The sequence below is a fragment of the Heterodontus francisci genome, chromosome 1 (genome assembly GCF_036365525.1).
Source record: "Heterodontus francisci isolate sHetFra1 chromosome 1, sHetFra1.hap1, whole genome shotgun sequence".
In the NCBI taxonomy this organism is placed as follows: Eukaryota; Metazoa; Chordata; class Chondrichthyes; order Heterodontiformes; family Heterodontidae; genus Heterodontus; species Heterodontus francisci.
In genome coordinates this window covers 90,506,497-90,523,179 of record NC_090371.1, presented here as the reverse complement: position 1 = coordinate 90,523,179, position 16,683 = coordinate 90,506,497, and positions in this window count along the sequence as shown.

Sequence of the window (16,683 nt, the reverse complement as noted above, 5' to 3'; positions counted from 1 at the left end):
TACATTGCTGAGAAAGCGATATTATAATCTTAATCATCGTTTTTCTCTTGTTGTTATAAGGAAAAGGTTATGATGCATGCCGGCAAGTAACGGGTCATTAGACAATTTATAAATGGAGAGGCTGAAATTACTTACCACATTAGGAAGTTAATAAAAGGGAAAATTCCATTTTTTGGAATGTCATGAAATTGTGGAAGAGATTAAAAACATAAATTAAATGGATTGCTCCTGTGACTGCTGACAGATTAAATAAGCAAAATTGTTTCTCCAAAATAGAAACCAATCCACATAAACTACATTCTGTTCATTCCTTCTGCCTTACTTAAATGAGATTTTTTTTAAAGCATCTCCAACAAAACTGAGCAATGACCATCCCAGCCTACACCGAGTACGGAAGCATCTAATCACAGGCATCTCATCCTGCACATCTGTTCCAGGTAGTTAGCAGATAAGTGCGCTGGGTTTAACAATAGGAAGGAGCAGGCAGTCATCTGCAGTAGGCGGCGTAGGAAAATCAGCCCGTCAGTATTTTAACCAAAAGGTAATTTGCACACAGGGAGGAGGTTTGAGCAAAAGTGATCATCTGAAAAGAAAAAGCATGCGACTGAGTACGCATTCATTTCAACTAGATTTTTAAAAATTTAATGAAGTCCTTTTTGAATGTAATAACACTTTTATTTTACTAAAATAAAAGCAAAATACTGCGGATGCTGGAAATCTGAAATAAAAACAAGAAATGCTGGAACCACTCAGCAGGTCTGGCAGCATCTGTGAAAAGAGAAGCAGAGTTAACGTTTCGGGTACTGACCCGAAACGTTAACTCTGCTTCCAATTATTTTACTGTTCGTTTTCCTCTATCTCAATGCACAAGCTGCAACGGAAACAGAAGGCGTGACTGTAACAATGGGGTTCGGGAGCAATAAAAATCTCATTGGCCACTTTCGTTGTTTCGTGTAAGTCACCGTCTCCTTTAACTTGTTCACACTAACTTGGCTGTCCGGCACCTCCTGGCATTCGACATGGCTTCGAAAGAACTAGCAGTATAGTCAAGTAATCCCTTTGGAATGAAGGGACATTGTCATAAACATCATAAAACCTAAACTCTCCCTTCTTTTACAATCGAATTATCCTGTCACAATCCTTCAACTGCAGAACTCTGCATGATTTTCAGTTTAACGTCGTTTATTACAATAATCTTCATTCATTTCCGCTCAAAATGCTTTTCGGTTAATATTTGGAAAGTCCATCCTGCCACAAAATAAAAGTAATCCAGTAGCTTAATTATAAATAAATCTATTTATTGCTCTCTTATAAACTTAATCGCAACAAATATGACTTTAAGCATTGAAAAATAAATCATATTAGCACATTGAAAAATAAATCATATTAAGAGTTTTTGAAAACGGTACCTTTTTTAGCAACATGTACAATGACTATTTAAATGTCTAATAACAGACCTTACTGATGATAAGATCCTGAGGAGTTGTAGAGTATTTCCTTCAAAAGGGCATTTCCCTCGCTGCGAATATATTAAAGTAAATCATTAACTGTGAAATATGTTGGCAGCAAACATTTTGAACATGCTGTTCTTCTATAGTCCATACACCTGACTATATTGAGGGGAAACAGCAGATTCTGTGTATTACACTCATGTCGCCTCTCATGAGCTACCAAGATTCAAATCCCACTTTTACTGACCAACTAGATTTGCTAAAATTGTGATTTTGAGGATGATTTCAGCAACACTGCGTGATACCGGACTGAGGTAAGAATGCAGTTTATATTGAATTACTAAAAACTGCAAACACCGCGGAGAAGAGCAAACGGTAAAGCGGGGCAATTTCTAAACCCTGGGCATCACCAACTTCCATGAGTTTTATAGATGTACAACCACTGGGCAAGCCAAGAAGTTAGTGCGAACAAGCTGCACTATGTTGCATTACATACAGATGTTTAGATCTTATGTAGGTGCATGCGAGAATATATTCTAATGTTTTACCCTAAAGCTGTAATACTTAAATTTAGAAATGGGAAAAAATCTAGATGCAATCGGAAGCTATTATAAAGCAAATCCGCCACTTTAATCGGCGTCCTGGGCTTTAAGGCAATAACTGGGAATAGATAAGACTTCGTCAAAAAGAACATATTTGTTGCACATTTCCTGTTCCTTTATTTTAATGATGAAATTATTTGGAATTTATTCAAAGGGGAAATATTTGTGTATTAGCAGAATTGTTGCCATCCTATTTCCTTTTGCACAATTCTCAATTTTACTGCACTGCTCTGTCAATGTGTAATGCACGGCTACAGGACAACCAACTTCATGAACAACGTGATCAGGCTTCTACTAAAGTAAATTATTTACATGGTCCTCGAATTCACAGCATGGAATTACTCTCAGGTGTTATATTTTTGAATTGTGTAAAAAGATTTCCCCTGTGTCGGACCCTTGATACAGATGGAAAATATCCCAGTCAGTATACAAGAATCCAGTTGCGTAAAGCAGATCTGAAGGTCGCTGCTTAATCTTGACATCAAACCAGCTCAAGTAACTCAAATTGACAACTAGTATTTAAGGTAGCTTAAAATAGGCAACCGTGAGATATCTGTGAGGACATTCATAAGACTACAGCTAAAAGTCAAGATTATAGCAACTACTATATCCTGAATAATTCTCACGTTTACTCCACAAGTGGCTGTGTGGAAATAAATAGCTCAAATTGGTGACTAACACGTTTGTCAAAATTATCCTTCATTAATAACATCAAATGAAGCAAACTTAAACCTGCTTCAATCAGTTGGATTGATTAATCTGGATATAAATGTTAGCTTAATGTGGAAAAACAGCTACTTTGCTTCTGTTTTGGAATACGGAAAAGTTCTGTGTATTTTTCATCAGGAAGAAGTCACAGGCGAGTAACACACAATGGTACAGTTTGACATCATTCAAAATGTCACATCGTATATTCACAACCAACTGAAAAAGGACTTGCCAAACATTTTCCATCGAAGTGGCAATTCTTAAACAACTGGTAACTTAAGGTCTGTCTCTCCTGCTTTCCACCGTATCAGAGACCTTCCCTTTTGTTCTTTCCCCGGACCCCTTTCCCTGTCTTTGTACTTGTTTAAAACTTTTTACATTTCCAATTTTTTCTGAGAGGTCATGGAGCTGAAACATTAGGTTGGATTTTTCCAGCCCTCTGGGGAAGGGCTGCGAGGCGGAAAGCCTCACAAAATGGCGGCGGAAGGTGTCAGGAGGGGAACCCGCCATCTTCCCGCCATCACAGGATATTATCAATGGCGGGAACCTCAGAGGCATGGCTGCCCGATGACCGAAGGCGGCAGTCAATTAAACTAATTAATTGGTCAATTAACAGTCACTTCCTGCCCCGCAGGCATTTTCCAGCATCAAGAGGGACTGCTACCATCTGGGGAGTCTACCAGGTAAACCGTGGTGGTCTCCCAGCGGGTTCCTGGGGAGTAGGGCTTCTTTCATTGACATTCCATGGTCCATAGAGGGCCCACCCAGCAATGGCGATCCCCGTGGTTTGGATGCTGGTGCTGGAGGATGCACCCCTGCCTGCCTGGACCCGGCACAGTACCAAAAACAAATTACCTGGCCTTCGAAGGCACCTCAAAATGGAGGCACCCTCGTCTTCATGCAGCCTCAGCAGCAGTTGCCTTTACTGGTGGTGCTGCTGAGCTGCCATCCCTCTGATTGGGCTGGAAGCTTTGAGAAGTGGGCTGCTGTCTTCAATTTGACGGCGGCCCCAGTGTCAGCCTCTTAATTGGCCATTGCCGGTAAAATCCCGCCCGGGCTCCTGCTATCCTCCCAAGAGGGCTCAGGACCCACTTTTGGTCCTGGCAGTGGGACTTCCCACCTTCTGTGAAACATTCTGGCCATTAACTTTGTTTATTTCTCCATAAGTGCTACTTTACCTGCTGAGAATTTCCAGTGTTTTGTTTTTATTATGGCAATCTTATACATTGTTTGGCAGTTCGGGACATCTGCGCAGGGCTGCAGAGGAACTTACAGCAGGAGGGGGACGATCAGGTTATCGTGGTCCATGTAGGTACCAATGACATAGGCAGGACAAGGAAGGAAGTTCTGCACAGTCAGTATGAGGAACTAGGCATCAAATTAAGAAGCAGAACCTCAAAGGTAATAATCTCTGGAGTATTACCTGAGCCACGTGCAAATTGGCATAGGACAAATCAGATTTGAGAAATTAATGTATGGCTCAAAGACTGATATGGCAGAAGTGGGTTTCAGTTTGTGGGGCACTGGCACCAGTAACGGGGAAGGTGGGGGCTGTACTGTTGGGATGGTCTACACCTAAACTGTGCTGGGGCTGGAATTCTAGTGAGCCACATAACTGAGGAAGTAGAGAGGGTTTTAAACCAAATAGTGGGGACAAGGTATCAAATTTGGGAAGATGTGGTAAATCAAAGAGTAGAGACAAGGCAAGAGAGAAAGTTATTAATATGGGAAATGATAAACAGACTGAGACAGGAAGGGACAGAGTACAAATCTAAGAGTCATTGAGCTGGAGGATGAGCTGCAGACACTGCAACACATCAGGGAGGGGGAAATCTACCTGGACACTTTGTACCAGGAGGCGGTCGTGCCCCTTAGGATAGGGTCAAGGTGAGACGTTATAAAAATAATAGAAGGACAAAACTAAAGGTTCTATAGCTGAATGCACGTAGCATTCAAAACAAAACAGATAAACTGATGACGCAAATACAAAAAAATAAGTACGATCTGATAGCTATTACAGAGGCATGGCTGCAGGATGACACAGATTGGGACCTGAATATTGAAGGGTACATGACATTTAGGAAGGACAGGAAGCTAGGAAAAGGTGGAGGGGTGGCTCTGTTAATTAATGAGAGGGATGACCTAAGTTCAGGAAACCAGGATGTAGAAGTGGTTGGGGTAGCAATGAGAAATGTTAAAGGGAAAAAGTCACTCCTGGAAGTACAGGCCCCCTAACAGTAACCACATGGTAGGACAGAGAAAAAGGAAGAAATAATGGGAGCTTGTCAGAAAGGTATGGCGATAAGAATGGTGGATTTTAATATACATATCGACTGGAAAAATCAGATGGGCAAAGGTAGCCGAGAGGAGGATCTGGACTTTACCAGCACCCCGACGTCGGGGGTGTGTGGCAGGGGGGTGGGGGGCTGGAAAATACCTTGACGCTGGTAAGGCCCTTCCCTATATTACCAGTGGCAGCGAGGACTTGTGGCGCCCCCCCCTGCTGCTTGGGGACGGCAACCTAATTTAATTAAATTGTAATGAATGCATAATTACTTACCTCGTTGCGACGGCCATCCGACGCCGATATTCTGGCCAGTTGCCGGAACTCCTGTGCCTTCGGACCTCCGTTCGAGGCGGCAGACAGGTGGGAGGGGGTGGAGTGACGTTTTCGGGGCAGGAGGGGGATGCGGGGTAGACTCTTGCTATTGGTTGAGAGGATGGTGGGAATGGGTTGAAGGTCAAAGGTCGGGGGAAAGTTCAGGATTGGAAGAAAAGTTTTTTGGGGGAGAGGGCAATGAATAAACTGATTAGTCATTGGGCATGTGGGAGAGGGGATTGGAACTTTGAAAAACATTTTATTGTTAATTTTTTTAAAACTGTCCCTTTAAAAATGTATATGCCTCAGAAGGGCCTGAAGTTCTTTACAAATGGCTCAACGCCTGCATGGTGGTGCTGGACGCGGTTGCTGGGGATGGAGTGCCTGCCCCCTCAACATCATCAGGGGCGGGCGTTCGCCCGCTCCATGTAAATGAGCCACTGTGCTAAATATCACGGCAGCTCAGCCGGTATGTGGCATTTAGGAAGGACAGGAAGCTAGGAAAAGGTGGAGGTAGCTCTGTTAATTCATGATTAGCGCAATAGAGATGGATGACCTAAGTTCAGGAGACCAGGATGTAGAAGCAGTTTGGGTAGAGATGAGAAATCATAAAGGGAAGAAGTCACATGTGGGAGTGGTGTACAGGCCACCTAACAGTAACCACACTGTAGGACGGGACATAAAGGAAGAAATAATGGCAGCTTGTCAGAAAGGTACAGCGATAATTATGGGGCATTTTAACCTACATATAAACTGGAAAAATCAGATGGGCAGAGGTAGCGTAGATGAGGAGTACATAGAATGTTTTCCGGATAATTTCTTGGAACAATATATTCTGGAGCCAACCAGAGAGCAGGCTATACTAGACCTGGTATTGTGCAAAGATATAGGATTAATTAATTACCTCATAGTTAAGGCACCCCTAGGTAGCAGTGATCATAATATGATTGAATTTTACATTCAGTTTGAGGGAGAGAAGGGTGGGTCCAAGACTAGTATTTTAAACTTAAATAAGGGCAATTATGAGGGCATGAAAGCAGAGCTAGCTAAAGTGAACTGGCAAATCAGCCTAAGGGATAGGTCAACAGAGATGCCATGGCAGGCATTTAAGGGGATATTTCAGAATACACAGAATAGATTCATTTCAAAGAGAAAGAAAAATTCCAAGGGTGGGACCTGCCATCCATGGTTAACTAAAACAGTTAACGATAGTATCAAACTTAAAGAAAAAGACTATAATTGTGCAAAGATGGGAGGCAGGTCAGAAGATTGGACAGAATATAAAAAAAACAGCAAAGAATGACTAAAAGATTGATAATAAAGGTAAAATTAGAGTACGAGAGAAAGCTAGCTGGAAATATAAAGACAGATAGTAATAGTTTCTATAGATATTTAAAAAAGAAAAGAGTTAGCAAAGTAAGCGTTAGTCCTATGGAAAGTGAGTCTGGATAATAAGGAGATGGCAGATGAATTGAACAGATATTTTGCATCGGTCTTCACTATTGAGGATACAAGTAACATCTCAGTATTAGCTGTAAGTTAGGAAATATAAGGGAAGGAGGAACTCAAGAAAATTACAATCACCAGAAAGTGGTACTGAACAAATTGTAGAAAATGTGGGCTGACAAGTCCCGGATCCTGATGGACTTCATCCTAGGGTGTTAAAAGAAGTGGCTAGTGAAATAGTTGATGCATTAGTTTTAATTTTCCAAAATTCCCTAGATTCGGGGAAGGTTCCATTAGATTGGAAAATAGCAAATATAACTCCTTTATTCAAAAAGGGAGGGAGACAGAAAGCAGGAAACTACAGGCCAGTTCGCTTAACATCTGGTTTAGGGAAAATGTTAGAAGCTATTATTAAAGACGGTGTAGCAGGGCATTTAGAAAAACTCAAGGTAATCAGGCAGAGTCAACATGGTTTTGTGAAAGGGAAATCATGTTTAACCAGTTTATTGGAGTTCTTTGAGGGAGTTACCTGTGCTGTGGATAAAGGGGAACCAGTGGACATATTAGATTAGATTAGAGATACAGCACTGAAACAGGCCCTTCGGCCCACCGAGTCTTTGCCGAACATCAACCACCCATTTATACTAATCCTACACTAATCCCATATTCCTACCAAACATCCCCACCTATCCCTATATTTCCCTACCACCTACCTATACTAGTGACAATTTATAATGGCCAATTTACCTATCAACCTGCAAGTCTTTTGGCTTGTGGGAGGAAACCGGAGCACCCGGAGAAAACCCACGCAGACACAGGGAGAACTTGCAAACTCCACACAGGCAGTACCCAGAATCGAACACGGGTCCCTGGAGCTGTGAGGCTGCGGTGCTAACCACTGCACCACTGTGCCATTGTACTTAGATTTCCAGAAGGCATTTGATAAGGTGCCACATCAAAGGTTATTGCAGAAAATAAAAGCTCATGGTGTAGGGTGTAACATATTGGCATGGATAGAAGATTGGTTAGCTAACAGGAAACAGAGAGTAGGCATAAATGGGTTGTTTTCTGGTTGGCAAGATGTAATGAGTGGTGTGTTCCTGGGACCTGTACTGGGGCCTCAACTTTTTATATTTTATATAAATGACTTAGATGAAGGGACCGAAGGTATGGTTGCTAAATTTGCTGATGTCACAAAGATAGGTAGGAAAGTAACTTGTGAAGAGGACATTAGGAGGCCACTAAGGGATATAGATAGGTTAAGTGAGTGGGCAAAGATATGGCAAATGGAGTATATTGTAGGAAAGTGTGAAATTGTCCACTTTGGCGGGAAGAATGAAAAAGAAGCATATTATCTAAATGGTGAGAGATTGCAGAGCTCTGAGATGCAGAAGGATCTGGGAGTCCTAGTGCATGAATCGCAAAAGGTTAGTATGCAGGTTCAGCAAGTAATTAAGGAAAGCTAATAGAATGTTATCGGTTATCCGGTTATCGTGAGGGGAATTGATTACAAAAGTAGGGAGGTTATGCTTCAGTTATACAGAGCATTGGTGAGACCACATCTGGAGTACTGTGTACAGTACTGGTCACCTTATTTAAGGAAGGATGTAAATGCGTTGCAGGCAGTACAGAGAAGGTTTACTACACTAATACCTAGAATGGGCGGACTATGTTACAAGGTAAGATTGGACAGGCTAGGCTTGTATCCGCTGGAATTCAGAAGAGCAAGAGGTGACTTGATTGAAACATATAAGATCCTGAGGGGTCTTGACAGGGTGGATGTGGAAAGGATGTTTCCCCTTGTGGGAGAATCTAGAACTAGGGGTCACTGTTTAAAAATAAGGGGTAGCCCATTTAAGACATAGATGAGGAGAAATTTTTTCTGAGGATCATGAGTCTTTTGAATTCTCTTCCTCAAAAGGTGCTGGAAGCAGAGTCTTTGAATATTTTTAAGGCAGAGGTAGACAGATTCTTGATGAGCAAGGCAGTGAAAGGTTATCGGGGGTAGGCGGGAATGTGTTGTCGAGGTTATAATCAGATCCGCCATGATTTTATTGAATGGAGGAGCAGATTCAAAGGGCCGAGTGGCCTACTCCTGCTCCTAATTCATATGTTCATAATATTATGCCGTCTTGTTCTGCATTTCAGTGATCACTGGAAGTAGTTACTCAAACAAATCCCTTTATCAATTTACATACCTCAATTAGACAACCCACAACATTCTGAATTCAAGGGAATAAAAGGCATGTTTATGCATTTTGTCATCATAATTTCATATCATTCTGGTGAATCTGCACTCTACTCCTTCCAAAGATCAATATATCCTTCCTGAGGCTTGGTACCCAAAACTGAACACTGCACTCCGATAGGGTCTGACTAATGGCTCTGTACAACTGAAACATCAGTTCTTTACTTTTGAATTCCAAAACTCTTGAGATAAAAGCCAACATTCCTTTAAGTATTAGGACCATAGTTTTCCTTGTGATATGTAAATGACCTGAACTTGGGTATAGGGAGTACAATTTTGAAGTTTGTGGATGATACAAAATGTGGCAACGTGGTAAATACTGAGCAGGATAATAACAGACGTCAGGAGGACACGGACAGACTGGTGAAATGGGAAGACATATGACAGATGCAATTGATTGTGGATAAGTGTGAAGTGTTGCACTTTGGGAGAGACAGTACTGAGAGGCAGTGTAATCTAAATGGTACTATCTTGAGGTGGTTTGAAAGAGCAGGGGTACTTGGGAGTACATAATCACAAATCCTCGACTGTAGCAGGGCAAGTTGATAAGGCAAGTTGTCAAGGCCTTGCAGAGGGTACGAAGGAGGTTTTCCAGGATGATACTTAGTTTTCAGGGCATCAGTTATGTGTAGAGATCGGAACATAGGAACAGGAGTAGGCCATTTAGCCCCTTAAGCCTGAGCCACGCCATTCAATGAGATCATGGCTGATCTGCGAACTAACTCCATACGCATCTTTGCTCCAAATCCCTTAATACTTTTAGGTAACAAAAATCCATCATTTTTTTTTTGTTATGAAAATGCTTCTATTTTAAAAAATTTTTTTGATGACTTGTATCTTAAAATTATGGACATTGGTTCATTTTAGAAAATGTAAAGATTCCATGAATGTGTTTTTTTACAAGGGCCACTGAGAGGTCTTGTTTGAAAACCAACCTTAAGCTCAATATACAACAGAAACCTTGGTGACTTGGGGAAGATGTTTGCAGAGAAGTGGCATGTCAAAATTTATGGTGATAAGGAGGTTTCGCTTTTGGGATATTATTTTTGTTTAGTTGGGGTGTGGACTGTTGTTGAAAGCAGTTGGATTTGTAGCCTGCTAAAAAAAAAATGCTCCTCTTCCTCTATCTCTTTGGAAAAACCTGTAAATCCAGTGTGTGAGAGCTAAAACCCCTGATGCTGTATTTCTCCTGAGACGCTACTGGAAGGCCTGCCAGATTAATTCTCAACGCCAACTAAAAGGAACTGCTCCAGAAAAGATCCCAGTGACCCATCTATGTGTATTCGGATGCTAGATTGTATGCTATTTTTGGGATACAACATATCTCATCCTATTTTCTTCAAGAACTAACAAATATTTGGCCAAAGTAATTTTTTTGTAAAAGATCTCTGCAGAGAAAATTTCCTTTTTATTTAACCAGTGTATGTGTTTGAGTGTGTGTGTGAGTTGGGGTATTTAAAAAGGGAACTTTCATATTTCAGTATGTTTGTTAATGCTTTGCGTTGTTACTTGATAAGAACAAAGAACAGTCAGTACAGCACAGGAACAGGCCATTCGGCCCTCCAAGCCTGCGCCGATCTTGATGCCTGCCTAAACTAACACCTTCTGCACTTCCGGGACCCATATCCCTCTATTCCCTTCCTATTCATATATTTGTCAAGATGTCTCTTAAACGTCGCTGTCGTATCTGCTTCCACCACCTCCCCTGGCAGCAAGTTCCGGGCACTCACCACCCTCTGTGTAAAAAACTTGCCTCGCACATCCCCTCTAAACTTTGTCCCTCGCACCTTAAACCTATGTCCCCTAGTAACTGACTCCTCCACCCTGGGAAAAAGCTTCTGACTATCCACTCTGTCCATGCCGCTCATAACTTTGTAAACCTCTATCATGTCGCCCCTCCACCTCCGTCGTTCCAGTGAAAACAATCCGAGTTTTTCCAACCTCGCCTCATAGCTAATGCCCTCCAGACCAGGCAACATCCTGGTAAACCTCCTCTGTACCCTCTCCAAAGCCTCCACGTCCTTCTGGTAGTGTGGCGACCAGAATTGCACACAATATTCTAAGTGTGGCCTAACTAATGTTCGATACAGCTGCAACATGACTTGCCAATTTTTATACTCTATGCCCCGACCGATGAAGGCAAGCATGCCGTATGCCTTCTTGACTACCTTATCCAACTGCGTTGCCACTTTCAGTGACCTGTGGACCTGTACACCCAGATCTCTCTGCCTGTCAATACCCCTAAAGGTTCTGCCATTTACTGTATACCTCCCACCTGCATTAAACCTTCCAAAATGCATTACCTCACATTTGTCCGGATTAAACTCCATCTGCCATTTCTCCGCCCAAGTCTCCAACCGATCTATATCCTGCTGTATCCTCTGACAATCCTCATCATTATCCGCAACTCCACCAACCTTTGTGTCATCCGCAAACTTACTAATCAGACCAGCTGCATTTTCCTCCAAATCATTTATATATACTACAAACAGCAAAGGTCCCAGCACTGATCCCTGCGGAACACCACTAGTCACATCCCTCCATTCAGAAAAACACCCATCCACTGTTACCCTCTGTCTTCTGTGATTGAGCCAGTTCTGTATCCATCTTGCCAACTCACCTCTGATCCCATGTGACTTCACCTTTTGCACCAGTCTGCCATGCGGGACCTTGTCAAAGGCTTTACTAAAGTCCATATAGACAACATCCACTGCCCTTCCCTCATCAATCATCTTCGTCACTTCCTCAAAAAACTCAATCAAATTAGTAAGACACGACCTCCCCTTCACAAAACCATGCTGTCTCTCGCTAATAAGTTTGTTTGTTTCCAAATGGGAGTAAATCCTCTCCCGAAGGATCCTCTCTAATAGTTTCCCTACCACTGACGTAAGGCTCACCGGCCTATAATTTCCTGGATTATCCTGACCACCCTTCTTAAACAAAGGAACAACATTGGCTATTCTCCAGTCCTCTGGGACCTCACCTGTAGCCAATGAGGATGCAAAGATTTCTGTCAAGGCCCCAGCAATTTCTTCCCTTGCCTCCCTCAGTATTCTAGGGTAGATCCCATCAGGCCCTGAGGACTTATCGACCAACACCTCCTCCTTTTTGATAATGAGATGACTGAGACTATCTGCACTCCCTTCCCTAGGCTCATCATCCACCAAGTCCTTCTCCTTGGTGAATACTGATGCAAAGTACTCATTTAGCACCTCACCCATTTCCTCTGGCTCCACGCATAGATTCCCATCTCTGTTCTTGAGTGGGCCAACCCTTTCCCTGGTTACCCTCTTGCTCTTTCTATATGTATAAAAAGCCTTGGGATTTTCCTTAATCCTGTTTGCCAATGACATTTCATGACCCCTTTTAGCCCTCCTAACTCCTTGCTTAAGTTCCTTCCTACTGTCTTTATATTCCTCAAGTGCTTCATCTGTTCCTTGCCTTCCAGCCCTTACAAATGCTTCCTTTTTCTTTTTGACTGGGCTCACAATATCCCGTGTTATCCAAGCTTCCCGAAACTTGCCAAACTTGTCTTTCTTCCTCACAGAAACATGCTGGTCCTGGATTCTAATCAGCTGACGTTTGAAAGACTCCCACATGTCAGATGTTGATTTACCCTCAAACAGCCGCCCCCAATCTAAATTCTCCAGTTCCTGCCTAATATTGTTATAATTAGCCTTCCCCCAATTTAGCACCTGCACCCGAGGACTACTCTTATCCTTATCCACAAGTACCTTAAAACTTATGGAATTATGGTCACTGCTCCCGAAATGCTCCCCCACTGAAACTTCAACCACCTGGCCAGGCTCATTCCCCAATACCAGGTCCAGAATGGCCCCATCCCTAGTTGGACAATCTACATACTGTTTCAAGAAGCCCTCCTGGATGCTCCTCACAAATTCTGCCCCATCCAAGCCCCTAGCACTAAGTCTTTGTTTTATAATAAACTGATAATTCTGCTGTTTATTAAAGAAACCTGGTTGGTGCATTTTATTCTAAAATAAAGACTCGAGTATATGATTGACTGTATCAGTAACTGGGTAAACATATATATGTTGTGATCTGTGGAGAGGTGGAACTAGAAAAGACAGTGCACTCCTCCTGCCTCAGTCGTAAGATTTTAAAATTAATAATTGATCGAGCACTGATTGCTATTTGCAGAGGAGAGTTCCAAACTTCTACCACCCTTAGCATTTCCTAATTTCGCTGCTGAAAGGTCTGGCTCCAATTTATGTCCTGGACTCCCCAAATAGCAGAAATACCCCTTAAACTTCTAAATTCCAATGAATACAACCCTAGTTTGTTAAAAAAGTAAAAGAACACAGAAGACTTGCATTTCTATTGCTCCTTTCACAACTACGAGACAGCCCAAAGCGCTTTACAACCAATGAAGTACTTTTGAAGTGTAGTCACTGTTGTAATGTAGGAAAGACAGCAGACAGCTTGCACATTGCAAGCTCCCACAAACAGCAATGTGATAATGAGCAGATTTTTAAAAATTATGTTTATTGAGGTATAAATATTGGCTAGGACACTAGGGATAACTTTATTTTTATTCATTCATGGGATGTGGGCGTCACTGGCTAGGCCAGCATTTATTGTCCATCCTGAATTGCCCTTGAGAAGGAGGTGGAAAGCTGCCTTCTTGAACCACTGCAATCCATGAGGGGTAGGGACATCCACAATGTTGTTGGGAAGAGAGATCCAGGATTTTGACCCAGTGACAGTGACAGAATGGTGATATAGTTCCAAGTCAGGGTGGTGTGTGACTTGGAGGGGAACTTGCAGGTGGTGGCGTTCTCAAGCATTTGGTGCCCTTGTCCTTCTAGGTGGTAGAGGTCACAGGTTTGGATGGTGCTGTCTAATGAGTCTTGGTGCGTTGCTGCAGTGCATCTTGTAGATGGTACACACTGCTGTCATTGTGCGTCGGTGGTGGAGGGAATGAATGTTTGTGGATGGGGTGCCAATCAAACGGGGTGCTTTGTCCTGGATGGTGTCGAGCTTCTTGAGTGTTGTTGGAGCTGCACCCATCCAGGCAAATGGAGAGTATTCCATCACACTCCTGACTTGTGCCTTGTAAATGGTTGACAGGCTTTGGGGAGTCAGGAGGTGAGTTAGGATTCTTAGCCTCTGACCTGCTCTTGTAGCCATGGTATTTATATGGCTACTCCAGTTCAGTTTCTGGTCATTGGTAACCCCCAGGATGTTGATAGTGGGGGATTTAGCAATGGTAATATCATTGAATGTCAAGGGGCGATGGCTAGGTTCTCTATTGTTGGAGATGGTCATTGCCTGGCACTTTTATGGCACGAATGTTACTTGCCACTTATCAGCCCAAGCCTGGATATTGTCCTTCTCTTGCTGCATTTCTACATGAGCTGCTTCAGTATCTGAGGAGTCACGAATGGTGCTGACCTTTGTGCAATCATCAGCGAACATCCCCACTTCTAACCTTATGATTGAAGGAAGGTCATTGATGAAGCAGCTGAAGGTGGCTGGGCTTCGGAAACTACCCAGAGGAAATCCTGCAGCGATGTCCTTAAGTTGAGATGATTGACCTCCAACAACCACAACCATCTTCCTTTGCGCTAGGTATGACTCCAACCAGAGGAGAGTTTCCCCCCTGATTCCCATTGACTTCAGTTTTGCTGGAGCTCCTTGATGCCATACTCGGTCAAATGCTGCCTTGATGTCAAAAGCAGTCACTCTCATCTCATCTTTTGAGTTCAGCTCTTTTGTCCATATTTGAACCAAGGCTGTAATGAGGTCAGCAGCTGAGTGGCCATGGCGGAACCCAAATTGAGTGTCACTAAGCAGGTATTGCTAAACAAGTGCCGCTTGATAGCACTGTCAACGACACCTTTCATAACTTTGCTGATGATTGGGAGCAGACTGATGGGGCGGTAACTGGCTGGGTTGGACTTGTCCTGCTTTTTTGGGTGCAGGACATACCTGGGCAATTTTCCACATTTCTGGTTAGATACCAATGTTGTAACTGTACTGGAACAGCTTGGCCAGGGTGCGGCAAGTTCTGGAGCACAGGTCTTCTGTACTATTGCCAGAATGTTGTCAGGGCCCATAGACTTTGCAGTATCCAGTGCCTTCTGTCGTTTCTTGATATCACTCCCTTGCTCTTCTTCATAATAGTACCTTGGGATCCTTTATGTCTACCTGAGAGGGCAGATGGTTCAATGCCTCATCCAAAAGATGGCACCTCCAACAGCGCAGCATTCCCTCAGTACTGCACTGCATTGTCAGCCCTGACTTTTGTGCTCAGGTCCAAACATGAGACTTGAACTCATATCCTTGTGACTCAAAGTGCTACCAACTGAGACCCAATTGACACACATCTCTCCTCGCAATTAAACCCTTGAAGTCCAGGTACCATTCTGGTAAATCTAGGCTGCACTCCCTCCAAGTGCAATAAATCCTTTCTAATGTGTGGTGCCCAGAGCTGCTCACAGTACTCCAAGTGTGGTTTGACCAAGGCTTTGTATAGCTGAAGCATGAATTCTACCTCCCTGTATTCTTCTGCTCTAGGTATAAAGGCAAACATTCTATTAACCTTCTTGATTATTTTCTGTACCAGTTCATGATATTTTCATGATCTATGTAGCTCAACCCACAAGTTTCTTTGGGGACATCCACTGTTTCTAGATTCTCAGCATTTAGAAAGAATCCTGTTCTATCCTTTTTAGGTCCAAATTGAATGACTTTGCATTTGCCTACATTGAAATCCATTTGCCACAGTTTTGCCCATTCATGTAATCTATCAATATCTCTTTATAATTTTTCTGAGAAGATGGAATTGTTCTCCTTACAACTGAAAAGGTTAAGGGAAGACTTAATAAAAGTATTCAAAATTATGAGGGCTTTTGATAGACTAAGAAGGAAAGAATTGTTTCCTCTGGCAAATGGGTCAATAAACAAAGGTTATAAGAATTAAAATAATTCCCCTTCAAGTCACACACCATCCTGACTTGGAAATATATTGCCATTTCTTCACTGTTAGTGGGTCAAAATCCTGGAACTCCCTCCCTAACAGCACTGTGGGCTTTCTTACACCATATGGACTGCAGCAGTTCAAGAAGGTGGCTCACCATCACCATCTCAAGGTCAATTAGGGATGGGCAATAAATGCTGGTCTTGCTAATGATGTCCACATCCCATGAATGAATTAAAAAAGTAAATAAATATTTGGCAGAAGAACTAGAGGGGAAATGGGGAGAAATTATTTCAGAGAATTGTTACAATCTGCAATGCACTACCTGAAAGTGTGGTGGAATCTGATTCCATAGGAACTTATAAAAGGTGAGTGGACATGTATTTTAAGAAAACTAATTTGCAGGGTTAAGGAGAGAAGGCTGGGATCAACTCTTTCAAAGCAAACAACAGAAAATGCTGGAAATACTCAGCAGGTCAGGCAGCATCTGTGAAGATAGAGAAACAGAGTTGACGCTTTAGGTCGATGGCCTGGCAAAAGTTAGAGGTGTAATAGGTTTTAAGCAAGTTCAGAGGCGGGAGGAGAGAGGAAAGAGCAAAAGGGAAGGTTTGTGATAGGGTGGAAAGTGGGAGAGATTAAATGATAAAAGAGTACAAGAGATGATGATGCAAGGCAAAAGGAGATGG